This window comes from Lactuca serriola, chromosome 1, assembly GCF_051521515.1.
Source record: "Lactuca serriola cultivar US96UC23 chromosome 1, Lser_US96UC23_V15, whole genome shotgun sequence".
In the NCBI taxonomy this organism is placed as follows: Eukaryota; Viridiplantae; Streptophyta; class Magnoliopsida; order Asterales; family Asteraceae; genus Lactuca; species Lactuca serriola.
In genome coordinates, this window is record NC_136408.1 from 239,044,628 (window position 1) to 239,072,137 (window position 27,510).

Below are 27,510 nucleotides of genomic sequence, written 5' to 3' on the forward strand. Positions count from 1 at the left end.
CTAGAGTCGGGTCCCTTGGGTTTCTTCCCCGAAACCCTAGTAGCCTGCCTCGTTTCCGCCTTCCTCTTCCTGAGGTGCTCTACATCAATCTCCCTTTCCCTTGCCCTCGCAATTATGTCCTCCAATGTCAGACATGCCGAGTAGCTGACATGTTTCCGAATGTCAGCTCTCAACTGATGGGTTTGAGCCATAAGAACTTTCCTATGTGCACATGCAAACCCTAATTGCTTGGATCCAGGTTTCTCTAATTGTACATGTATTCTATCCAAGACATTCAATACTAGATCTAATGTAAACATATGATTCTAATCATATGAATTAGGATCTAGAACAATACCTTCGATTACTTGCTCGATACTTCTTCTTCTTGGAGCTTAGAGTCACAATTGTCACTCCTCGAATGGCTTACAAACACCAACTAGCAAGAAGATGATTTGAGAGAGAGAGAGAGAGGAGGGTGAGAAATCGGCCCTAGGGTTTCTTTCCTTACAAGAGTCCCGATTTCCCTCACCCTAGGGATCTATTTATACTATGGGATACTAGGGTTTCACCTTTAACCCTAATTGAATAACTTAGGCCCTAAGCAATCCAAGATCCTTCTAGATATTAGGCTTGGATGAATTTAAGTTTCCCAAACCCTATATTTCGTCCACCCCATTATCTATAAGGATACATAGCCCAAAACACAACTATCACACATTTGACAGTTTATGCCCCTTTATTCAATTAACCTCTTTAAGTCACCAAATTAATTCTTAATTAATATATGACTTATATTAATCAAATAACATTATTAATCCTTTAATATATTATTCTCATAATATATTAAAAATAATATTTATTTTCTCTTAACAAATCATCCTGTCAAGTTGCTATGGTGAAGGAAACCCAAAAGGACCATGCACAACTGGGTCAAGTACTTACCTAATATAGTTACAGCCTTAGACACTAATCCAACATCAACATGTCATGATAGTGAGTTTTCCACATCTCCTCATCCCCTGCATACTGAGGCACCAATAAAGCCCTCTCTAGGAACTTGGTAGTAATCTTCGCCACTGACTCAGTAGAGTGTCTCATGTCAAGAAACTCCATGGCCAGTTGCTGAAGCTCCACAGCTGGTGCAAACTCCACCCTAAACTTGGTCACAAAGTCAGACCAGATGATATCTTTGACAACCCTTTATTTTTCCAAAGCAATGTAACACTTAAAAGTCAAATACAACGAAACTATTTGGAATCAACGAAATTAGCCTCAAAAATAAAGTGTTCAAAATCTAAATTAGGATGCATCAAATATTAGATATCGTGCCAAGGTTTCCAAAAACATAAAGAACATTCGAAACTGGGTTATAATGAAGAAACTATGAGCACTCAAATATTCACCACACACCCAGTAAAACATTATTTTACGTAAAAAGTAAAATTCCAATAAAATGCATTTTAGCCTTAAGTATCTAAACAAAAGTCGTAGAGTTCGTTAAACTGTAAATGTACATAAAAAGATCGCCCAAATTGGACCTCGTATGAAGATGTTACGAATTTTCTAAGTTTCGTAACAGCGGTAGAGAGCTAAAAACTCGAATTAAAGATCGAACGACATTTAGCTAACGCAACCTAAACGAGAGTTGAAGGTCTCCACAATAGGAGCAAGATGATAAAAAGACAAACGAAAACAGACATCGGATAAAGAAGTTATGAATTTTTTAACGGACTTTAGCAGTCCCGGCCTATTAAAAACATATTATTAAAAATAAATCAAAACTAGCCGACGGAGTCTAAATGAAAGTTGTAGAGCATAATCTCACCTATGCGTGGATATAAAAAACGCGAAAAACGGAGCCCGTACGCGAAAGTTACGCAATTTAGAAGAAGGAAGCCAAAATTATGCCCAACGTAATTCAAGAGTACGCCCAGCGTACTCAGGTGCAGGGTCGAGTCACATCGGCTGCAAGCTCTACGCCTAGCTAGACCCGAGTCGTAAGACATGACGCAAAGTTATGCCCAGCGTAACCGAAGTACGCCCAGCATAACGCGTACGCCCAACGTACTCCGGTGGTACGCCCAGCGTACTCGCGCCTTCATCCCTATAAATAGAAGGCATAAACTCCGGATTTTGGCACACCTCTCTCAAAATCTCACTCACTCTCACACACTCTTACGTACCAGAGACCATCCCGACACCCTCGGTTCCACACTCGAGCCGCCGACGAAGGTTCTATTGTACCTAGATCCCCGAGAAGCTCGAAGACGCAGCTTTCCGCAGTTGAAGCTCTGCCCGACTCCAGCCTCACTCTCTTCATACCAAACAAGTGAGTTCATACCCCTACTTTTCAAGTCTTTTCATGTTTTAGGGGGGAGGGAGAATACAAGTATAATATAAGAAAACATATCATTTTATTTAAACATAAATGCAACATCTATCTTATTATTTTTCGATACCAACATCTTACTTTACGTATAAAGTTTAGTATATCACCAAGTTATTTTCACCAAATGGAACCTACTTTCTGAAAAACTATTATGGGTATAGTTTGCGATTTATTCATACATTCTTACGTATACATCTTGAAAAACTAAATACTTTCATCTAAAGTGAAATAAAGACTCTCTTATTGTAAATCTATTTATACTAAGTGATGTGAGATATTCAAACTTCAACGTACTCTTATGTATGCATTTCAAGTCCTGTATTATAAGCCATAATCTCTTTGAGGGAGAGTGTGATACTTGTGTATAGATCTATTCGGGATTGACAACCCCGCAACTAAACTGTTAGCTACAGTTAAACCGGCAGGTCTGGGGTGACAAATGTCATAACACTACAACACCTGAAGAATGTTGTTGCAGGCAGTCTGTGTCAATAGTATGGTTATAAGACTCACAAGAAAGTATAAAGACAAGCTTGATTTACGAGATTCATACTTGCATTTAGTATTTACATTATTTTGAGTACAAAACATATTTTTATCATTTAAGTATGAAGGATACTAACGCCCTCCAATCTTGGGAATTTTTCAAACTATATGTGGCAAATATTGGATTTTCTGAAAACCACATTCATGTATTTTCTTCCAAGAAGACATACTTTTTCAGTACAAAACACTTATGAAATAACCAACTTTATTGTTGACACTTTTTCAAAACCACTTGTATTTCTCAAGGAATTAGTGAAACAAGTAACTACCAGCTTTTGAAGAAGTAACGCTAAAGGCGTTTATTATCAAACATTTTAATTCATCATATTGTAATATTCTTTTGGAAACATGTATAACGCAACAATGTACGTTTCATTATATATATGATGGTTGTGTTACTTTCTTTACGATATTCAATTGTTATGGTACTACTTGAAGTCATCCACCCCTGAATGTTTCCGCCATTCTGGTTTGGGGGTGTGACAATATCTTCAATGGATGAGGCTCCCAAGGAATCACCAACTGACTCTCACTAATATCTAGCTCTACCCCTCAAACAACCTGCTGCATTCCGGACCTTCGACCCCTCAGGGCAGAAGATCGTCAACTGAGCAGACTCCATGTATGCGATCCACCTCCTAGAAACAATGGGTCCTTTATGTTGGATTAGGTGTCTAAGCCCATAACTATAATTGGTATGTACTTGAATTGATAGCAACACAGTCCTTTTGGGTTGCCCTCAAACCTAGCAACCGGACAAGGAAATTATGAAAGGAGAGATATTGATTTATTATAAGATTAATAAATTAATATAAATGATTTATTAATATGTTAAAAGATTAATATATTAATTAGAAATCATTATGTTTAATTAATAGTTAGCCAAAAATTAATCAGAGTTAATTTTAGGGTTAAAAGTATTAATTGTAAAGTGTAGGGACTAGTTTGCAATTATCAGATAGTTGAGTGGAAGGCTCCAGAACCTCCTTGGAAGGAGGTGGACGAAATACATAGGGGAAACCCTAAGGATTTCCTCGAAGGGGCTTTGGATAAGGCCTTGGATTAACTTAGGCCCCAAGCAAAGGATTATTAGGGTTTTCCCAAAACCATAGATCCCTCAGCTATATAAGGAGCCTTTGTAACAACGCAAAATTTCAAACAAATTTTTCATTTTAAAAATAAAGTATTTCCATTCAAAACAAGGCATAAATAGTTTAAGTATTATGTCAATACAAATAGTCTAAATCCCAAGATCATAAAAACATTCTTCAGTGTGTATCGATCACGCCGGCGCCTTCCCACGGTCCTCGCTAGTACCTGAAACACATGCATAACAACTGTAAGCATAAATGCTTAGTGAGTTCCCCAATATACAACTTACGCACATACGCCTTTCCAGGCCCTGACCTTCCGGTCCATGTGTCTCAGGGGACTTCCGTCCCTGCTGGGTAAACCTTCCGGTCCTACCCACGCCGACCTTCCGGTCCATCACACAACATATTGCCTTCCGGCCCATAACATAATCGCCTTCCGGCCCATAACATACATAGCACATATAACAAACAGCTTACCACATATAGCATACATATCACATATCATAGCTGACCTTCCGGTCACACAGTCAAACCCTTCCGGGTACAGTATAGTGAGAAGACTCACCTTGTGAATATCGAAAGCTATCAAATCTCGAAATCACTCGTGCTCGATCCGCCGAGCTACAGACTCCCTATAATACCATATACCCCTTATTAATACTCTTATCATTCAAGACAACTGACCCTAAGAAATTACATGCAGGTCAACTCTGGTCAACGGTCAACGGTTAACTTGACCGGACTCGGCGAGTGCCATGGCGACTCGGCGAGTCTAGACATCCTCCAACTCTCTGAGATTCCCTATCTACTCGTCGAGTGTCCTCCCTGACCCGACGAGTTACTCCTGGAAGAATCGCGGGGCCACCCCGACTCAACTCGCCGAGTCTGAAGAACAACTCGACGAGTCCCAGTTAATCTTCAAGCTACTCGCCGAGTCTGTTCATCGAACTCGGCGAGTCCATGCCATGCAACCGCTCAAACTGCATCCTGGGATCCGTAGGGTTCCAAAATACACAAGCATGGGACCTTCTGGACCTCTAAAGGTCCTAATACAGGGTTATATTCGTTTGGGTAACAAGGAAATAGTCCATCTAATCACCAAATGGGTTCCATAAACCCTAGATCCATACACACATCAATATAACATAAATGATCCGAAATATTACCTGAATAATGCACTCTCTGTGTCCCCAAACCTCAGAACTCGAATCCCTTACAGTTCCTTTAGCCAAGACTCTCCTCCTCCTTGCACCACAATTTCTTCAAATCACCAATGGCCTTCAATCTTGCTCTAGATGCCCACAGCCGCTTAGGGTTCTTCTCAGTCGACTAAAAGACGGACAATGACAGCATATAGTGCGTTATATACGACCCAAACCTGAACGGTTAGGGTTTTTGCTAAACAGCATAGACTCGCCGAGTCCATATCGGACTCGTCGAGTCCAGTCGCGAACCCGCGACCAAATCTGCGATCCTACTCGGCGAGTCTAGGCTCCAACTCGCCGAGTCCCCTCTTAACTCACCCCAAAAACATAATTTAACAATACCTGACATTCCGGGCTGTTACCACTCTCCCCCACTTGGATTAGACTTCGCCCTCGAAGTCTCACTCTAAAAATAGTTCCGGATGCTGCTCCCGCATCTCACGTTCCGGCTCCCAAGTCATTTCGACCCCTTACGGTGTTGCCACTGGACCAACACCAGAGGTACTTCCTTGTTCCTCAGAACCTTGATCTTCCGATCCCTGATGGCCACTGGTCTCTCGGCATAATTCAGGCTCGCATCCACCTGAATGTCCTCTAATGGAACCACTGCCGACTCATCGGCTATGCACTTCCTCAATTGCGATACATGGAAGGTGTCGTGGATCTGTCCCAACTCCGCTGGCAACTCCAACCGATAGGCTACCCGGCCTATCCTGGCAATCACACGAAATGGCCCCATATATCGGGGCCCCAACTTGCCCCTCTTCCTGAATCGAATCACTCCTTTCCAAGGAGAGACCTTCAGGAGAACGAAGTCGCCGACTTGAAACTCAAGCTCGGATCGGCGCCTATCTGCATAACGCTTCTGTCGGCTCTGGGCAGTCAATAACCTCTGCCTAACTTGCTGAATCTGCTCTGTCGTCTGAAGCACGATCTCCGTGCTGCCCATCACTCTCTGTCCCACCTCTCCCCAGCAAATGGGGGTCCGACACCTCCTACCATACAACAGCTCAAAAGGTGGCATACCAATGCTCGAATGATGGCTGTTGTTGTAGGAAAACTCTGCTAATGGTAAATATGCATCCCAGCTACCCCCGAAGTCTAACACACACGCTCGAAGCATGTCCTCCAGCATCTGAATCGTCCGCTCGCTCTGACCGTCTGTCTGGGGATGGTATGCGGTACTAAAATGCAATTTAGTACCCAGCTCCTCATGAAATTTCCTCCAAAACCTGGAAGTGAAACGCAGATCACGGTCTGAAACAATCGAGATCGGTACCCCATGCCGAGATACCACCTCTCTCACATATATCTCCGCCAACTTCTCCGCTGAAGAACTCTCACTGATGGCAAGGAAGTGTGCACTCTTCGTCAACCTATCCACAATCACCCAAATTGCATCAACTCCCCTGGCAGTCCTCGGCAATTTGGTGATGAAATCCATGGTGATCTGTTCCCACTTCCACTCGGGAATCTCCAATGGCTGTAACTTGCCATGCGGTCTCTGGTGCTCGGCCTTAACCCTACGGCAGGTCAAGCACCTCTCAACGAACCATGCGACGTCCCTCTTCATACAGGGCCACCAATACTCCTTCCTCAAATCGAAATACATCTTCGTAGCACCGGGATGGATCGAGAATTTTGATCTATGAGCCTCTTCCATCAAAGTAATACGCGTACCGCCCACGAACGGTACCCAAATCCGACCCTGAAACGTCATAAGCCCTCGACTATCCTTAACGAACTCTGAAATTAACCCCACAACCCGCTCTTTCTTCTGCATTTCTGGTCGCACAGCCTCGGCCTGTGCCCCACGAATAGCATCCAATACTGGAGTCATCACAGTCAGTCTCAATCATACATCTCGCAATGGGGTGCTCTACGCCCTGCGGATCAACGCGTCGGCTACCACATTAGCCTTGCCTGGGTGGTACAGGATCTCACAATCATAATCCTTGACCACATCCAACCACCTCCTCTGACGCATATTTAGGTTGGGCTGATCCATCAAATACTTCAAGCTCTTATGGTCCGTGTATATCGTACATCGAACCCCGTACAGGTAGTGACGCCAAATCTTGAGAGCGAACACTACTGCCCCCAACTCTAAATCATGCGTGGGATATCTCGCCTCATGAGGCTTCAGCTGCCTCGATGCAGATGCTATCACATGACCCCTCTGCATCAACACTGCACCCAGTCCCGAAATCGATGCGTCGCAATATACTACAAAATCTTCCATCCCTTCCGGGAGGGCTAATACCGGGGCTTCGCACAACCTCTGGCGAAGTGTCTCAAAGGAGGTCTGCTGCTCGGGCCCCCATGAGAATGTAACACCCTTCCGGGTCAATCTGGTGAGTGGCACTGCGATCTTGGAGAAATCCTTAATGAATCTCCGATAATACCCTGCCAACCCAAGGAAGCTCCTGATCTCGGAAGGTGACTTCAACACCTCCCAACTCATCACCGCCTCAACCTTGGTCGGATCGACCAATATCCCTTTCTGATTAACATGTCCTAGAAATTGGACCTCCCGCACCCAGAAGTCACATTTGGAGAACTTTGCATAAAGATTCTCCGACCTCAATACCTCGAGGACCTCCCTCAAATGCTCCTCATGCTGCTCTCTAGATCTAGAATACACCAGAATGTCGTCGATAAATACAATCCCTGACCGATCCAACATCGGTCCGCATACCCTGTTCATGAGATCCATGAACACAGCCGGGGCATTGGTGAGCCCGAAAGGCATCACCACAAACTCATAATGCCCATATCGCGTCCTAAACGCTGTCTTCTGGACATCCTCATCCCGCACTCTCACCTGATGGTACGCTGACCTCAGATCGATCTTGGAAAACCAAGACGCTCCCTGCAACTGATCGAATAAATCATCGATCCTCGGTAACGGGTAACGGTTCTTGATCGTTAACTTGTTCAACTCCCGGTAATCAATGCACATCCGGTGTGAACCATCCTTCTTCTTGACGAACAGAATAGGTGCTCCCCACGGTGAGCTGCTCGGCCGAATGAATCCCTTCCCCAGCAACTCCTGGAGCTGCGAGGACAACTCTTGCATCTCTGGAGGTGCAAGACGATAAGGCACCTTAGCAATAGGCGCGGCCCCCGGAACCAGATCGATACCAAACTCTACTTGCCTCACAGGAGGTACTCCCGGCAGCTCCTCGGGGAAAACATCTGGAAACTCGCGCACCACAGGGACCTCCTCAACTGACTTCGGTCTCTCGGAAACCTCCCGCGTATCCATCACATACGCCACAAAACCCTTACAGCCCTGCTGTAGACACTGCCTCGCCCTAGCGGCCGAACAAAAAGCTGATCCCGAACGGGTACCCTCGCCGTACACCGAAAGAACTCCCCCACTATGGTCTCGTATAGTCACCAACTGACGCTCACAGTCGATGACAGCGCCGAATCGGCTCAACCAGTCCATGCCCACGATGACACAGACATCACCCATCGCAATAGGAATCAGGTCAATCTGGAATTCAACCCCGAAAATCTCTAACACGCATCCCTGGAGAACCTCCGTGGCACAAATCACTCTTTCGTCAGCTATAGAAACCCTCAGAGGTCGGCTCAACGACTCGCGACTAACGCTGATATGCTGACTAAAGGCTAAAGATACAAAGGACCTACTCGCACCCGAGTCAAATAACACTAAGGCAGGCGCAGAGTTCACAAGGAAAGTACCTACGCATATAATAACATAAGCATAACAATTCGACATTAAAATAAATACATGAATTATAGTATACCTGCCACAACATCGGGCGCAGCGCGGACCTCCTCCGCAGTCAACTGAAAGGCTCTCCCCCGAGCCCTCGGGGCCTCGGCCTTCACCGGTCGAGTCGCAGTAGCTCCGGCAGCAGGTGCAGATCCCTGAAGAAGCTGAGGGCACTCGGCCTTCCTATGGCCTGTCTGGTTGCAATGAAAGCAAACCGTAAATCCCTTGGGACACTCCCTAGCAATGTGCCCCTCCTTGCCACACTTGTAGCAAGCACCAGATCGACACGCCCCCTCATGACCCTTGCCGCACTTTCCGCAAGTGCGGCCCTTCGAACCTCCTTTGCTCGCATCGGCGGACCTTATCCGCTTGGCTGCCGGCTGGAACTGAGCCGGTCGCCGGTCTACCAGCTGAGACTCGGCCTCCTCCCTGGCCTGGGTCTCCAACTCGATCTCGCGCTTCCTGGCATTCGCCTGAAGCTCAGCAAAAGTATGGTAAGTGGAGTTTGACACAAACTCCCGGATATCCCTCCTCAACACTCCCAAGTACCGGCTCATCCGAGCCTAATCAGTGGACACTAGCTCGGGGCAGAACATCGCCCTCTCATGAAACTTCCGCGTGATCACCGTAACAGAATCAGTACCCTGTTTGAGGGTTAAGAACTCCTGAACCAATCGTTCCCTCTCCACCGGGGGAACGTACTCATCCCTGAACATGGCAGTAAACCCCTCCCATGTCACTGCTATAGTCTCTGCCAAAGTGAAGTTCGCCGTCACGAACTTCCACCAGTCCTTCGCTCCCAGAGGGAGCTGGTTCAATGCGAACCGTACCCTCAGGTGCTCCGGGCATGAACAAGTGTAGAAGCACCCCTCTATATCCGCGATCCACCTCATCGCAGCAATCGAATCCTGCGTCCCATCGAACTCCGGTGGCTTCGTGGTGTACCGCTCAGTCAATGCGGCGTACCGCTCATCAAACGTCTCCATCAGGGTGGTCTTAATAGACCCAAACATCTCCGGGATCTCAGCCCGGATCGCCGCAGCTACCTCCTCGTGAATCATCTGACGAATCTCCTCGTCACTCACACCGCTCGAACTCGCTCCGTGGCGTGGTCTAACCATGATGTCTCTGAAATACAACATAAATCTATCAGAGACTCCATCGAGTATAATCGCACTCGATAACGCAACCCTACTCAGTCTCCGATATCCAAGGATTCTTACTTGGGTCTCCCACTGACCCGGTGTCTTCGGTAGTACGGGCCCAATACTACCGACCACACCGCATCAGCATTCATCCCAAGTCTTCCTCCCCAAACTCCGGATAGTGAGTACTCTACTTCTAATATGCACTATCTACCCGCACACTAGCAAAGCATTTCATATCGGCAAACTTCCCTAGACTAGGCATCACAAATCAGGCTACTCTAGTCCTATCATGAATACCTAGTCTTCTAGCATGCATAACAATTTATATCATATAACATTGTAAGGTATTTTGGGGATCTTTACCGTTCGGGCGCTGACTGATCGTACACACTGCTTCTTTCTTGCTTACCACAAAACCATTTACAAAAATTTATGCCTTTATTTAAAAAGTTTTCCTCAAATCCTCGGTTTGAGTTCAGTTACTCCCGAAGGTGCACCCGAATCTCTCAAACCAAGGCTCTGATACCAATTGTAACAACGCAAATTTTCAAACAAATTTTTCATTTTAAAAATAAATTATTTCCATTCAAAACAAGGCATAAATAGTTTAAGTATTATGTCAATACAAATAGTCTAAATCCCAAGATCATAAAAACATTCTTCAGTGTGTATCGATCACGCCGGCACCTTCCCACGGTCCTCGCTAGTACCTGAAATACATGCATAACAACTATAAGCATAAATGCTTAGTGAGTTCCCCAATATACAAGTTACGCACATACGCCTTTCCAGGCCCTGACCATCCGGTCCATGTGTCTCAGGGGACTTCCGTCCCTGCTGGGTAAACCTTCCGGTCCTACCCACGCCGACCTTCCGGTCCATCACACAACATATTGCCTTCCGGCCCATAACATAATCGCCTTCCGGCCCATAACATACATAGCACATATAACAAACAGCTTACCACATATAGCATACATATCACATATCATAGCTGACCTTCCGGTCACACAGTCAAACCCTTCCGGGTACAGTATAGTGAGAAGACTCACCTCGTGAATACCGAAAGCTAGCAAATCTCGAAATCACTCGTGCTCGATCCGCTGAGCTACAGACTCCCTATAATACCATATACCCCTTATTAATACTCTTATCATTCAAGACAACTGACCCTAAGAAATTACATGCAGGTCAACTCTGGTCAACGGTCAACGGTCAACTTGACCGGACTCGGCGAGTGCCATGGCGACTCGGCGAGTCTAGACGTCCTCCAACTCTCTGAGATTCCCTATCTACTCGTCGAGTGTCCTCCCTGACCCGACGAGTTACTCCTGGAAGAATTGCGGGGCCACCCCGACTCAACTCGCCGAGTCTGAAGAACAACTCGACGAGTCCCAGTTAATCTTCAAGCTACTCGCCGAGTCTGTTCATCGAACTCGGCGAGTCCATGCCATGCAACCGCTCAAACTGCATCCTGGGATCCGTATGGTTCTGAAATACACAAGCATGGGACCTTCTGGACCTCTAAAGGTCCTAATACAGGGTTATATTTGTTTGGGTAACAAGGAAATAATCCATCTAATCACCAAATGGGTTCCATAAACCCTAGATCCATACACACATCAATATAACAGAAATGATCCGAAATATTACCTGAATAACGCACTCTCTGTGTCCCCAAACCTCAGAACTCGAATCCCTTGTAGTTCCTTTAGCCAAGACTCTCCTCCTCCTTGCACCACAATTTCTTCAAATCACCAATGGCCTTCAATCTTGCTCTAGATGCCCACAGCCGCTTAGGGTTCTTCTCAGTCGACTAAAAGACGGACAATGACGGCATATAGTGCGTTATATACGACCCAAACCTGAACGGTTAGGGTTTTCGCTAAACAGCGTAGACTCGCCGAGTCCATATCGGACTCGTCGAGTCCAGTCGCGAACCCGCGACCAAGTCTGCGATCCTACTCGGCGAGTCTAGGCTCCAACTCGCCGAGTCCCCTCTTAACTCACCCCAAAAACATAATTTAACAATACCTGAGATTCCGGGCTGTTACAGCCTTCCAGCTCCCAAATTTGGTCACTCCTACCTTGGAAGAAACCCTAGGCCAAAAATTGCGTACTCCCTCCCTCTCCCTCCTTTTAGTTTCCTTCTTGCTAGTTCTTTGGTGTGATTCCATTAGAGGCGTTACATTTGTGCTGCTAAGCTTCCAAGAAGTTCAAGATCAAGATCAAGAGGATTGTCAATTATTTGCTATAACAATTGAAAGGTATGTAACTCCTAAACCCTAGTTTTTTATTTTCGTAAATATCCACTCTCCTCTAGGGTTCTTGTTTTGCAATTCAAAGTTATATGTTCAATAGTTAAAACATTGATCCAAAGTAGGTTGCATGTGAACTTAGGAATTATTTTTCTAGTTTATTTGTTTTACCTAAAACTCATCAGTGGTATTAGAGCCATTTTTTGTTTTAAATTCAATTGCTATAATAGTTGAATTGCAAATTAGGGTTTATAGCTATTAAACCATAAAAGGCCATATTTTCGATTTCTAGGGTTTTTGGTTCTAAGGGTTTTCGAAAAACCCTAGCCTCCATGAACCCTAATCGAAATTAGGGTTAGGGTTTTGGAAACCCTAGCCTCCTCCCTTGATTTTCGATATATGCTATAGAAATTGGGGTTTCTTAGTTTTGGATAATAGTTGCCTTATTGGATAATTGCGAAAAATAAGGAAATTATCCTATCCCCATATTTTCGAAATCTAGAAGGGATATGGATTAGGATTATTTTAATTGTTTAATTTAATTTGATAATCCTTACAAGATTTAATTAGTTAATTAAAAGTTAATTAATAGATGAATATTAAATCTAGTTATTTGGTTTATTTTAAATTTAAAACACACCATATATATATATATATATATATATATATATATATATATATATATATTATAATTAAAAGTTAAATATTATATATGAATAAGACTATGTTCAGTCAAATCGCTAGTATGCCTCATTCACGAAGCTAATCTATAAGGGGTATAAGGAAACTGCCTATAAAATGGTAGTTGAATGGGTGTCCACTCTCACCCACCGCTTCCTTGATTAGTGGAGAGTCGTTAGCAGAACGGATTTGATAGGACAAATACATCTCATTAAAAGTATAATGTTATTAAATAAAGTAATAGAACATTATTTTACAAAAATCCCAACTCTAGTTACATTAGGAAAAATGTGAAAAGTATGCTAATCCATGAAATTGCACATTATGCTTTATTAGTCGTTGGTAAAGCATGTGTGGATCACCGGCACACTAATAGGCACTTATAAAGAGTAGTAATGGGTATCTTATAATTATCATTTTGATGGAGCGTGTGTGGTTTATCGGCACATCAATAGTTAATAATAAAGACAATAAGGTTACCAAGCATATTTGCATGTTTATTCACATCTAGTTTGTGATCCTCGGTATCCCAATCACAAATAGTAGAGCATAATCTGAGATTAAAACATGCCATTGAATAGTTTTAATTTATCTGAAAAGGAATTAGAAATTTCACTTTGTTTGGTTCATCTTATGGTGGAATTGGTGAATCATCATTCACCTACCTTTATGAGATTTAAACTTGGATCTCGGCATCCCATTTCTAAGTTGTAAATCTTCATAGTTGGATCCTAACCTTGATATGATATCTTTGGGTTATTATATTGAGGTAACTTGAAATCTAACTAAAACTATCTTTCTTTTCAGATGTCTACTCCTGGAAACACTTGTGCTTCATCCTCCAGCCACAACTTCTCTTTACTCAACATTTGCTCCAAAGTCGTTATGGATGGCTCTAACTATAACGATTGGATGCGTAACATCAAGATGGCACTTCGATTCGAGGAGAAAGAATATGTCCTTGAAAAGGAGCTCAAAGAACTTGATGAGTCCAAAGCCACTCCCGAAGAGTATGTTGCCTAGAAGAAGCACTATGATGATGCTACCAAGGTGGCATGCATCATGGTCGCAACCATGTCCCCAGAATTGCAAAGGTACTATGAGGACTACTGGCCTTTTGAGATGGACAAGGACCTTATGGAAAAGTACCATAAGCAAGCTTGTCAAGAAAAGTTTAATGTAGTCAAGTCACTCATGGCTTGCAAGATGAAAGAAGGGGAGTCGGTTGTATCTCATGTGCAAAGAATGCAACGCTACATAGAGCGTTTGGTCAAGCTCAACATTCATTTTGATGCGGAATTGGCCATTGACATGGTCTTGAACTCATTGCCTGATTGTTATGGTCAGTGTATCTTAACTTACCATTTGAACAACACTAAGCAGACACTGGCCCAATTGCACAACTTGTTGCAGACTGCTGAAGCAAGGATGAAGGGTAAAACTATAGCCTCCACTCTTGCAAGTGCTCCTGTTCTAGCTATCGGACAGGGAAAGGGGAAAAAGAGGAAAGGTCCTCCTAAGCAAAACTGGAAGGAAAAGGTCCAAGTCGGGTCATCTAGCAGTAGCCCGAAAGCTAAGCCCAATGCTTCCGTTTCCCATGTTTTTGATCCAAAGGAAGCTGTTTGCTTTTAGTGCAATCAAAATGGGCATTGGAAGAGAACATGCCCACAATATTTGCAGGATATCAAAGATGGCAAAGTGAAGCCGTCTTCGGTAGGTATTTACACTATTTCTTCTAATAACTTATTATCTTCTCGTTCATGGGTCCTTGATACAGGATGCGGTTTTTCACATCTATTCTGATTTGCATGGGCTAAAGGAAAGTGAGGAGATAGAGCGAGGAAGGATAAACTTGATCATGGGAAACAAGAAGTCTTCACCAGTGACCGAGATCGGAGTTTATCAACTTTTGCTTAGTAATGATGTTAGCTAGATTTATTGAATTATTGCTAATCGTCTGAGATGACGAGAAACAATATTTCATTTCATGCATTTTCAGACAAGGTTTTAAATATTCTTTTAATGATTTGAATGGTTCAATTTCTGTTTATAAGAATGGTGTTTTCGTGTTTGAAGCATTACCTTGTGATGGTGTGTATGAAACAGTGACTTGTGTTGATAGCTTAAGAAATAGTGTGTTTAATATTGACTTGTTTAATAGTGTAGACAAGGCATGCTTGTGGCATTGTCGTCTTGGACACATTAACAAGAAACACATAGTCCAACTCCAAAAAGATGGAGTGTTGGAATCATTTGACCTAAAATCAGATGATGTGTGTGAATCTTGTTTTTTGGGAAAGATGACAAAATCACCATTCATAGGGTCTTGTGAAAGAGGCGAAGGTTTGTTGGACCTCATACATACAGATGTTTGTGGACCCTTCAGATCAACCACAAGAGATGCTAATCGATTTTATGTGACTTTCACTAATGATTATAGTAGACATGGTTATGTATATTTAATCAAACATAAGTCAGAAACCTTTGAAAAGTTCAAAGAGTTTAAACATAAGGTCGAAAATCAATTAGGCAGGAAAATAAAGATACTTAGATCCGATAGAGGCGGAGAGTATGTTAGCATTGAGTTCAACGACTATCTAAAGGAATGTGGGATAGTCTCACAATTAACTCCTCCTACGACACCACAGTTAAATGGTGTGGCCGAGAGGCGTAATCGAACCTTGTTAGACATGGTTCGTCCTATGATGAGTCATGCTCCACTTCTAATTCATTTCTGGGGCTATGCCTTAGAAACAGCCCCTACGTCCTAAATCCTGTCCCAACAAAGAAGGTTGCCAAAAAACCTCAAGAAATGTGGATAGGGAAAGTTCCCTCGTTAGCACATATTAAAGTTTGGGGTTGTGAAGATTTCGTAAGACGAGAGACTCACGACAAGCTAGCAGCAAGAAGTGAGAAATGTGTTTTCATTGCTTACCCAAAACAATCTTTTGGATATTTGTTCTACAGACCTAGAGAGAACGTGGTGTTTGTAGCACGAAGAGGAGTCTTTCTAGAAAGAGAGATCATATTCAAAGAGGACAGTGGGAGTACCATTGACCTTGAAGAGATTAAAGAGTCAAATAATGAAGGAACCTTAGATGACACTAGCACTCAACCAGAGGAAACAGTTCTTGTTGAACCAGTTGATAAATCATTACCTCTTCGGAGATCCACTAGGGTGAGTGTGCCACCTAATTTGTATGGTTTTCATATTACTTCAGAAGGTGACATATTCATCAGTGATAGGACACTGGTGAATTTAGATGAACCAGTCTCTTATAAGGAAGCAATGGCAGGCCCAGAGGCTTCCAAGTGGAAAGAGGCAATTGACAGCGAGATAAAGTATATGTATGACAACCGAGTTTGGAACTTGGTTGATAGTGCACCAGGTCGTAAGACAATTGGGTGCAAATGGATCTTCTAGAAGAAGATAGACATGGATGGGAATATAGACACATTCAAGGCTAGACTGGTTGCGAAAGGTTTCACACAAACCCCAGGGGTTGACTATGATGAAACATTCTCACCAGTAGCCAAGATTAAATCTATCAGGGTATTGCTCGCCATAGATTCCTTTCATGACTATGAAATCTGGCAGATGGATGTCAAGGCTGCTTTCCTTAACGGGAAGCTGGCTGAGGATGTTTAAATGAATCAGCCAGAGGGTTTTGTCGATGCAAAGTTTCCTAACAGAGTGTGTAAGCTTGAGAAATCCATTTATGGATTGAAAGAAGCATCTCGCAACTGGAATCTTTGCTTCCATGAGAAATTCAAAGAGTTTGGTTTCTCTAGAAGTGAAGATGAGTTTTGTGTGTATATCAAGGCTAGTGGGAGTATAGTAACTTTTATGGTGTTGTATGTCGATGACATATTACTTATTGGTAACGACATTCCAACCTTGAATGAAGTTAAGTCTTGGCTTGGAAAGTTTTTTTCCATAAAAGACATAGGGGAAGCCGCCTATATTCTTGGGATCAGCATATTGAGAGATAGAAAGAAGAGACTAATTGGACTTAGTCAGCGCACATACTTGGATAAGGTACTAAAGAGGTTTAGTATGGAAAATTCCAAGAAGGGAGAGCTACCTATCCAGAGCAGCACAAAATTGAGTAAGACTCAATGCCCTAGTACAGATGAGGAAATAGCTGACATGAGTAGTGTACCTTATGCTTCTGCTGTCGGATCGATCATGTACGCTATGACATGTACTCGCCCTGATGTGGCCTTTGTTTTGAGCATGGTCAATCGCTATCAGGGAAACCCAGGTAGAGCTCATTGGATAGCAGTAAAGAATATACTCAACTATTTGCGAAGAAAGAAGGACTTGGTCCTTGTACTTGGTGGAAATGATACTTTAAGAGTAGATGGTTACAGTGATGCCAACTTTCAAATGGATAGAGATAACTTCCGTTCTCAATTTGGCTGGGTATTTCTAGTGAATGGAGGAGCAGTTACTTGGAAAAGTTCCAAGCAAGATACGGTGGCTGATTCTACTTATGAATCAGAGTACATAGCAGCGAGTGAAGCGTCTAAATAAGCAGCTTGGCAGAGGAACTTCATCGTGGATCTCGGAGTTGTTCCAACCATCCAGGAGCCTATGGAATTGTTTTGCGATAATGAGGGAGCGGTTGCCTTAACTATGGAACCCAGAGACCAAGGTAAAACCAGACATATCGACAGAAAGTACCATTTCATCAGGCATAGAGTAGAAGAAGGACATCTTGTTGTAAAGAGGGTATCATTTGAAGATAACCCAGCAGACCCCCTCACAAAGGGTCTGAGTAGGGCTAAGCATATTCAGCATGCTCGAAGCATAGGGCTGAAAGATGATATTAGTTTTAGTGGTTAGATTAGTCTAGTGCAGAAACTTGTTACAAAGTAAATGTAATTGACTTTTGGTGATTAAATAATAAAGTATTATTTATGAGTTTGTTTACTGCCCTTTGTCAATTGTTTTGTTATTGTGTTTCATATTTTGCATGTTTTACTTCCTGAATAATATGGTTGTTCAAACTCCACAGTCGCTCGTACTTTTGGAAGTAAGTAGTGAATTAAGACTGTCATGAATTGGATTGCAGATTGTCTAAGGATAGACATAGTAATAGAATTGCTGCAATGTTCATGAGTACTCAGAGAGTGAGATTTGAGTATTGGATAAACCCACGCTCAGAGTATTACTTCATGGAATTCATCACGAGTAATACTAAGAAGATAATATCTATGATCTTGAAACAGAGATATATCAGTTGTAATTTGCAAGTCGGCTATACATTGGTGATACGAAAACGCATCAGCAACTTAGTGTTATAAAACGTATTTTCATGAATGGTTTGATGAGTAAAAGATACAAGCATATGAGTCAATGTTTATTCGTTCATTTTGCACTAACGGGAAATGCGATATCTATGGGCCCCTTGATGATTTGGTGTTGACTTTTGTGTTGGGCCCAGCCAGGACTAAATTGACGTGTTTGATTAGAAGTCCTATATCATCACAAATCAGAAATTAGGAAACATAGAATCTGGACAAAGAGATTGATTGTATTCCATGTCTTATGTCTAGGGATATCTAGTAGAACGAAGGATCAGGTGATTACTTATCATAGGACACGTAACGGACTGGGTCAGAGTTCGGTAGTACCTTTTTGGAAGCTACAATTTGCTGATCAAATTTAGAAGTCATACTAGCAATTATAGTTACAGAATTATCCAAGTGGGAGACTATTGGATTAGGTGTTTAAGCCCATAGCTATAATTGGTATGTACTTGAATTGATAGCAACACAGTCCTTTTGGGTTGCCCTCAAACCTAGCAACCAGACAAGGATATTATGAAAGGAGAGATATTGATTTATTATAAGATTAATAAATCAATATAAATGATTTATTAATATGTTAAAAGATTAATATATTAATTAGAAATCATTATGTTAAATTAATAGTTAGCCAGAAATTAATCAAAATTAATTTTGGGGTTAAAAGTATTAATTATAAAGTGTAGGGAGTAGTTTGCAATTATCAGATAGTTGAGTGGAAGGATCCAGAACCTTCTTGGAAGGAGGTGGACGAAATCTATAGGGGAAACCATAAGGATTTCGTCCAAGGGGCATTGGGTAAGGCCTTGGATTAGCCTAGGCCCCAAGCAAAGGAGTATTTGGGTTTTCCCAAAACCATAGACCCCTCAGCTATATAAGGAGCCTTCCAGCTCCGAAATTTGGTCACTTCTACCTTGGAAGAAACCCTAGCCCAAAAATTGCGTACTCCCTCCCTCTCCCTCCTTCTAGTTTCCTTCTTGCTAGTTCTTGGGTGTGATTCCATTAGAGGCATTACATTTGTGGTGCTAAGCTTCCAAGAAGATCAAGATAAAGATCAAGAAGATTGTCAATTGTTTGCTATAACAATTGAAAGGTATGTAACTCCTAAACCCTAGTTTGTTATTTTAGAAAATAGCCTCTCTCCTCTAGGGTTCTTGTTTTGCAATTCAAAGTTATATGTTCAATATTTAAAACATTGATCCAAAGTAGGTTGCATGTGAACTTAGGAATTGTTTTTCTAGTTTATTTGTTTTACCTAAAACCCATCACTTTATGCCGTGGAAGTCTGGCACACCACATCCCCTGAAGTCCTTGAAGGAGAGTGTGCATGTCGTTGTCTGGCCAGATGCCATGTCGCTCCTGAACACCCTGAGGCGATCCCTTCCTTGATCGACCGAAAAATTAGCAGGGTCGACTCGAGGATCCTTCTCGTGATCTGAGAAGCAATGAACTCTCATAGCCCCAAATAAACTGGCTCGAAATCTGAACCTGAACCTTATCTCGATCCTCCTGCTCTGTAACGCGTAATCACCGCCATTCTGAAACAAAATACATAAGTGTCAGGGTCAAACATAATATCGAGAGGTCTTGGATACTCTACAAGTTCCCTGGTTCCATCTCGGCCCTCCTTGACTCGAGTATGGATCCTCTTCTTTTAGTGCTACGGGCCCATACTACCTTCCACATCTATCCGAACTTTCCTCAAGGATTGCTTCAACATCGCCAAGTCCCTTCTACTACTACTGCATTTTGTGCTAATCTCATCCTAGGCTTACCCTAGGGTAACTCTCTAACCCACTCTCTGCCATCACCTGCATAAGAATTTCCTGCTACCTTCACCTAACTGCCTCATGAATACCATTACATATCACTAAGACCAGAATTCTTTGAATGAGAGGTCCTATCCTATAATGGTTGGAATAAAACAAGAGCTGTGAAGTCGGGCTAGACCTAACCATCTGAAATTATTTATTCCTCGCAATATGTAAGTTAACGTATTCATTTACTAGTTAGTTAAAGAAAACTACAACTCTTATTAGAAAAAAGCAAGCAACATTCAGGCATTGAGTAACCTAAACAAAGCATATCCCATCCAGGCTATCATGCAACTCAAACAGGCACATACAACAGGCATGCCAGGCATCTTTCTAGATCCTTAGTCCTATTCTAGCATGTAGTTCATGCATTCATATCATATCATATCATAATATAAAATGTATAAGTATCTTGGGGAAAACTTTCTTGAGCTCGGCCGGTTGCATGCACCACACACATTGTTCTTTTCAAAGTTCCTTTCTCTTTTCAAGTTCCTTTCAAAATTCATTTTTATAAAAATCATTTTCATTGAAAATTATCATACCAAGTCCTTAATTTGGGTTCAGTCACACTCGAGAGTGTGCCCGAATTCCTGAAACCAAGACTCTAATACCAACTTGTAACATCCCAATTTTCCAGACCTAAAATTTCATTTTCGATATAACCTTTTAGAAAAACATTTATAAGAAAACATCATCAAGTCATATCGTTTCATAAACCACAATCAAATATCTCAAAACCATATCATAAAAATAGTAACAATGTTAGAGTACAATCCCAAGAATCACAAAATGCGGAAATCTTGTGTGTGTGATGTGCTCCTACCATGCCAGCTCCTCCCCTTCGATGAAGAGGTACCTGAAAACAAAACTGAAGATTGTAAGCATGAAACTTAGTGAGTTCCCCCATCATAACACATACAATATATAACACATACTTCCAGGAAAATTTGGGTGCCCGACCTACCCGACTTAGCATACTGGGGTGGTCAACCTACCCCTGCTAGGCATACTAGGGTACCTAAGCTATCCATGTCAAACATACCAGGGTGTCCGACCAACCCCTCCGGTTTAACTCAACAGGTTACGAGGACTATTCCACCCCTACTACTACCATGTAAAATCATAACAAAATCATATTGTTAGGCGTACCAACGTTCCCGACCTATCCCTTGCTCTTATCGACCGGATATGGGGACTATTCCCCCTACTATCACATAACATATCAGGCTAGCATATAATCGTAACAGACAATAACATACCAAACAATTATTACAAAGACAATTATCTCTACTATAAATCTTCCTATTGAGCCGACCTTGGTGCCTTCGACCCACTTCTACTGGTTGGTAACTCACCTCAATGTCATGAAATGTCTGAACTGTCCTCGATGCTGGGATCAACTCTTCTCAAACTCCTACACATAACAACGTTCCTTAATTACCATTTCATACTCATAACCCTTTCAAGGGTAAACTCTGGTCAAATTTAAAGTTGAGGTCAACATCTTGGCCAAAGTCAACTTTTGGACAAAGTCAACATCTAGTTGAATCAACTCGCCGAGTTGGTCCACCAACTCGTCGAGTCCCATAACCCACAAAATACAAGAACTTCGATCCTACTCATCGAGTCTTTCAAGAACTCATTGAGTTCTCCTTCATACAGAATCGGGACCTTTTGCTCTTGAATTGTTGAGCTCATCCTTGAACTCGTCAAGTCATGCTTTATACAACTTGAAGTGTTTAGTCCTTGACTCGCCGAGTTCTTCCTTGAACTTGGTAAGTTCTTCCTCATATACTTGGGAGATTTCCTTGAAATCGCTAAGTTCACCCTTGAACTCATCGAGTTCTTCGATCTTCCAGTCCATATTCACGCCCATCTTGTTGAGTCATCTTCTGAACTTAACCAGAGCGATCAGAAACAAAAAACGTTGGGGGAACCACAACCCGACACACCGAGTCCCGCAAAGTCCATGTCTATATAGTCGATTTCTATCGGGCTTAATGCATCCCAAACATGTATTTGACCTCCTAGGGTCGATATAGCACTTAAAGTTACAAACTTTATGTGCATGCATGGGTTAATGACCTTTTTGCAAGAGATCCATGGGATTTTTCTATTTTTCAGGCAGCCACTCCCCAAAAAAAATTGAATACAATGCTTTTGAGAAGTTTGAGCACAACATTTGGGAATTGAAATGGTGAGAAAAGGTATGAGTCATGGTTGCTAAGGACCTCTTTACAAAGCACAAGTCTACCACCAATACAAAGATTTCTTGCTTTCCAATTAGATCGGTTTTTGTTGAATTTCTCGATTAGGGGAACCCAATTCAATATTCTAAACATGAATATCCCAATCAGTATACCAAGTAACCAAGATCTTTGAATTGAAAAGTTCCACTCCCAAATTTTAGCCAAGTAGCCATATTCAAGATTTTCATTTCACTAACCCCAATTCCTAAGACATTGTTTTTCGATAAATCGACTTTAATCTTGGAAGCAATATAAAATCATCTAAGAATTCTAATGAGGTTAGTTTAATTTTATTTAGACCATTTGCCCATAAAAGTGGCATCGACTACATATTGTAATAAGGCTAAACACCTCCCATTATTGTAACCATCTAGATCCATGTGTTTACATTTCTTCACCCTTAGTATGACGTTTATTGTGAATTGGTCCTTATGTATTATAGGCGTACTCAAGGAGTATGCTTAGCGTACTAAGGAAGGTGGATCGCGAAGGCTCGTCACATACAGTAGGTGTACCAAGGGGTATGCAGGGCGTACGTGACTGAAAACCAAAACCCTAATATTCGGGCTTGAGGCCTATACAAACGTCCTTAAGACTTTTAGACCAAACCCTAATCAGCCTCCATAGCCTCATTTCATCCCTTAACCTCATATTTCCTTGTGAGTGTGATTCTTGAGCTTAGAAAGTGTGTTGGTGACCATATTAGAGTGCATTCAAGAAGGAGAAGGTGGTGATCAAGCCTTGGGTGTCATTGTTCTTCTGGATCCTACATCTAGCTCATCTTGAGGAACTTTTGGAGGTATAAAGTCATGAAATTTTCATCTATTTTGATTGTTTGAGCTCGGGTTTTGTTATTGAGTCCATTTTTGGCTTTCGGACGTTGTCTTGTAAGTTGAGCATGTTTGATGCATAAAGGTGCCATCTTTAAGGTTATTTTGACTCCATGCATAAGTTAGAGGTCTTAATGAGAAGAATGATGTATTGGGGTCACTCATGGAATGCAAAGACATAAAGTTTCCAACTTGATGTCGTAGGACATCTTAAGAGACATAGATCTAAAGTTTTACGTTGAAATCCCAAGTATTAAGCACTTAACGGTAGATTTTTGCATGTCGTAGGACATCTTCCAACAGATTATGTTCATGTAATGGGATATTAGGAAACAATTATGGTTGATATTTATGATTATGAAAGTTAAAAAGTTTCTGTAAATTTGGTCTATTACAATTATTGGGTAATTTCAGCCCTTTAAAAAATCCCTTTTTCAAATGCCTCTGTCATGGCAACTTTAAGACCTTCAGACCCTTTAATGAAGAGAAACAATGAGAGAAGGTCTCTTTGTATAAAACTTATTTCAATCCGAAATTCCTTGGCGGGGCTACCATTGACTATTATGGAAACTTTACTTGATTTGAGGCAAGCAAAGACCCACTCGATCTATCTATTTCCAAACCCCAAGAGATTTAACATGTTCTCTAAATATGACCTGCTAAGGCTGTAAAATCCTTTTCATAATCCACTTTAAAGATAAGCATCTTCTTTTTTTACTTGGTCCATGAACCTACTTGGGTTACAATAAGTGGTCCTTTAAGAAATTTTTCTTCGTTGAATATAAATCAATTATTCTCGCCTTACAACTAACCTATGGCACATTTAAGTATTTTTGCCAATGTCTTAGAAATGATTTTGTAGACACAACCAATATCGTGGATCAGAGACTTTTGACACGAAAATGATGGACGAAGCACTGTTGCCTTTATTTATGATTTCGTGTTATTCAAAGAATTCAATAGCTTGAAAAATATCCTCACCAATAATACCCCAAAAAAAAATTATGACGGAGAAAGTGACACCATCTGGCCCTGGTTCCTTTTCGTTGCCACAATTCGAAACCGCACTATTTACTTCTTCCATAGTAAAAGGTATAACAAAAAATTTGTTTTAAGAATCATATATTTTCTTAAATTACTTGCTTTGAAATTTAGTCCTACCTAGTTCTGGTTCATAGATGTTCTTTTTAAATAACCAAACACTTCCCACTTAAGTTTTTCCAGATCTGTGACCAACTTCTGTTGATTTTAAGGACGTTTATTCTACAATTCTTCTGTTTAGCGTTGATTATAACATGAAAAAAAAGCTTGAGTTTTCGGTCCATTCAGCAAAAGATACATCATTAATTACTCCAGCCTCGACCATCACATTTAACACCATATTTTTTTTGTAGTTCTTTAAGTTGTTTATTTTGTTCTTCTTTGATTATAATTCCACACCTTTACAACCATAGAATTGAGATTACTTTGTTGGAGCTATGAGTTGAAAAATCTAAATGTAGATAGACCATAGCTTGGATCATTAGAAATTAAGAGAATGAAGCTATGGTCCAAGTGAATTTTGGGTAGGGCTATCACATTAGAATAATGCCACACCCCTAGCTGGTGACAAAAACATCAGATTGTGTGATATAGTCATGGATTATAGTTATTGAACTAACATTGAGTAATACAAAACTACACAATACAAAATACATTCTTCTGCTAATACCAAATAGAAATTGCATTGTTTTTGTCGTTTGAGTACATCAAAATCGCATTACAATACACATCTTACTAGTCAAGAATAAACATAAGACAAGGATTGTTAAGTGGTTCCTGGATTTTTCCTGAGGGTGAAACTTCATCTTTTTATGTCCATAAGAAACATGCATTTTGAAGATACGTCAGCAATAATGTTCGTATGTTCCATAGGTTTTGACACATTGTACTTTTATAACCAAAAATATGTTAATATAAATTTGACTGGTTGGCCATCTTATATAAAAATGTGTATTTTTTTCTAACCAAAAGTATAAAATTTAAGACTATAAGTACTTAACCATCTTATCAAATATAAACCTACTTGCAAATCTATATAAGCGCCTAATAGATCAACTTAAGTCCTATTTTAACTTAATATATGATTGTATAAATAATATTTCAATTCTATACATGTACATTCACTATGCATAAATACTATTTCAATTATGTACGAGTGTTTTCATCTTTGTATAAATATTACTTTAATTATATACAAGTGCTTTGGCTACATATATGTAACATCCGGAATTCAAGTACACAAAAACAAGGCCAAAGCCGGATGAATCATGAGTTCATGAAAGTTCCTAAAAAATGGCTTAATATTTCCCATGACATGGGGAAGCCTGATTACAAACCTCTTAATTTTTGGGTTCTTGGGCCTTGTTTAAGGGATGTGATGGCTAGTGTTAACACATACTTAGCCTTCATCACCTCCCTCTCAAACCTAAATGAATTCTAGTCTCCATTGTTGATTTTGATAGACCTTTTGGTGTTTTTTAGATCCTTGTAGAATAAGAAGAAGAAGATCCCTTTGGTGCATTCATTCAACAAGAAAGCCTCCTCCTCATCATCTTGTGTTTTTTCTGGATCTTTGTAAGTGCTCAAGTTCTTATTCTTACCTTTCTTATGTAAGCGTGCTAGATTTATGTTTTACCTAGTCTAGTTCATACATGGGTTGAGTTAAATGCATAGAATCCATAAAGCTGGCGACTTTATAGATCATTGAGGTCCTTCACTAAACATAAGTTTCCTATTTGTAGTTTAGTGGTGTATTGAACTCCATGCATGAGTTTTTCCTGTTATTTCTCCATTTTGACCTAATTTTGTAATTTAATCTCGCATTGGATATGAATGAATGAAAAACATCCATTTTTGTAATGTATTAGGCCTTAAGAAGCTCTGTGGAAAGTGGGAAGAAATGGCTTAACAGATTGAGAGCTGAATATGTTAAGTTGTAGGAGCCTAGTTCCCATAATGTGGAATTCTGGTCGCCAGAATGTGGCGACTAGAGTTGCCCAATTATTTTCTCTTGGAGGGCATGTGATGTGGCGTATGGGTGCCCACAACATGGAGACTTGTTCAGGTTGAATTTGACTATCGACTTTTGGTTAACTAAAAGGTCTTTGGGTGAAGATAGAGAGCGTACTTCTTTATTGTCGGTCGGTGTCTCATAGTGTTGATATACATTGCATGAGACCTATTATGCTTAGCTGATATCTATGAGGTGAGTCTTCTCACTATATTACTTGTGTCATAGTATGTGCATGCTAGACTAGCTGAGCCTTAATTGCTATTATTGTTATTTGTGATGCGGAGTTGGTGATAACTCTAAGGCATACTACTAGCCCACTAGGACTATTGATGTGACAACCCGAAAAGCATCCAAGAATCACAAGTTCTAGGAGTTTACGGCCAAGGAACTCCCTTGGGCCGTAAACCCCTTTTCAATGGCATAAGTGCCCTAAAACTTCCCCAAATGCTTAAGGACTTTAACTACTAGTACTAGTGCTTATTTAGAACATCAAAACCCCTTCAAAATCACATGTTTTCAGGAGTTTACGGCCAAGAAGCCCTCTTGGGCCGTAAACCCCTTTTTGTAGGGTAAAAATCATTCCAAGCACACCTTAGGCCTTAAGACAATTTATCTTGAATACTTGGGACTAGAATGGAGAGTAGAACACATAAAAACCACTCCTTGAAAGGAGTTTACGGCCAAGGAACATATCTTGGGCCGCAAACTCCAAGTGAAGGCACAAAAGTGTGCCTCTTGTTCCCATTAGCCTTAGATAAATTCATGGAAGCTATCCTTGATGTTTAAGAGCCTCAAAACAATTAAAATCCAAGAGTTTACGGCCGTAAACTCTAGGGTGAATGGACTTTAGGCCGTAAACTCCCATATGGAGTGTTCTAGAGCCTTAAACTACTTCATGTGTTATTCCAACAAAGCTAGGAGTGTTCTAGAAGCAAGATAGCACCACAAAACACCCAAAACCACCATTTGAGGAGTTCACGGCCATAAACCCATGAGTTTACGGCCGTAAACTCCAAGGTGTTGGGTTTGTTGGATGGTGAACTCCTATACAAGGCCATTTGATGTTTCAAACCCTTTTGCCTTGTCCCGTAGCAACTTAGATGCAATCATTTGAACCTTAAACACTCATAATAGTGTTTACATGTTTTCTAAGTGTTTTAACTTATTTATTTAAGTTATTATTTGTCTAATTAGT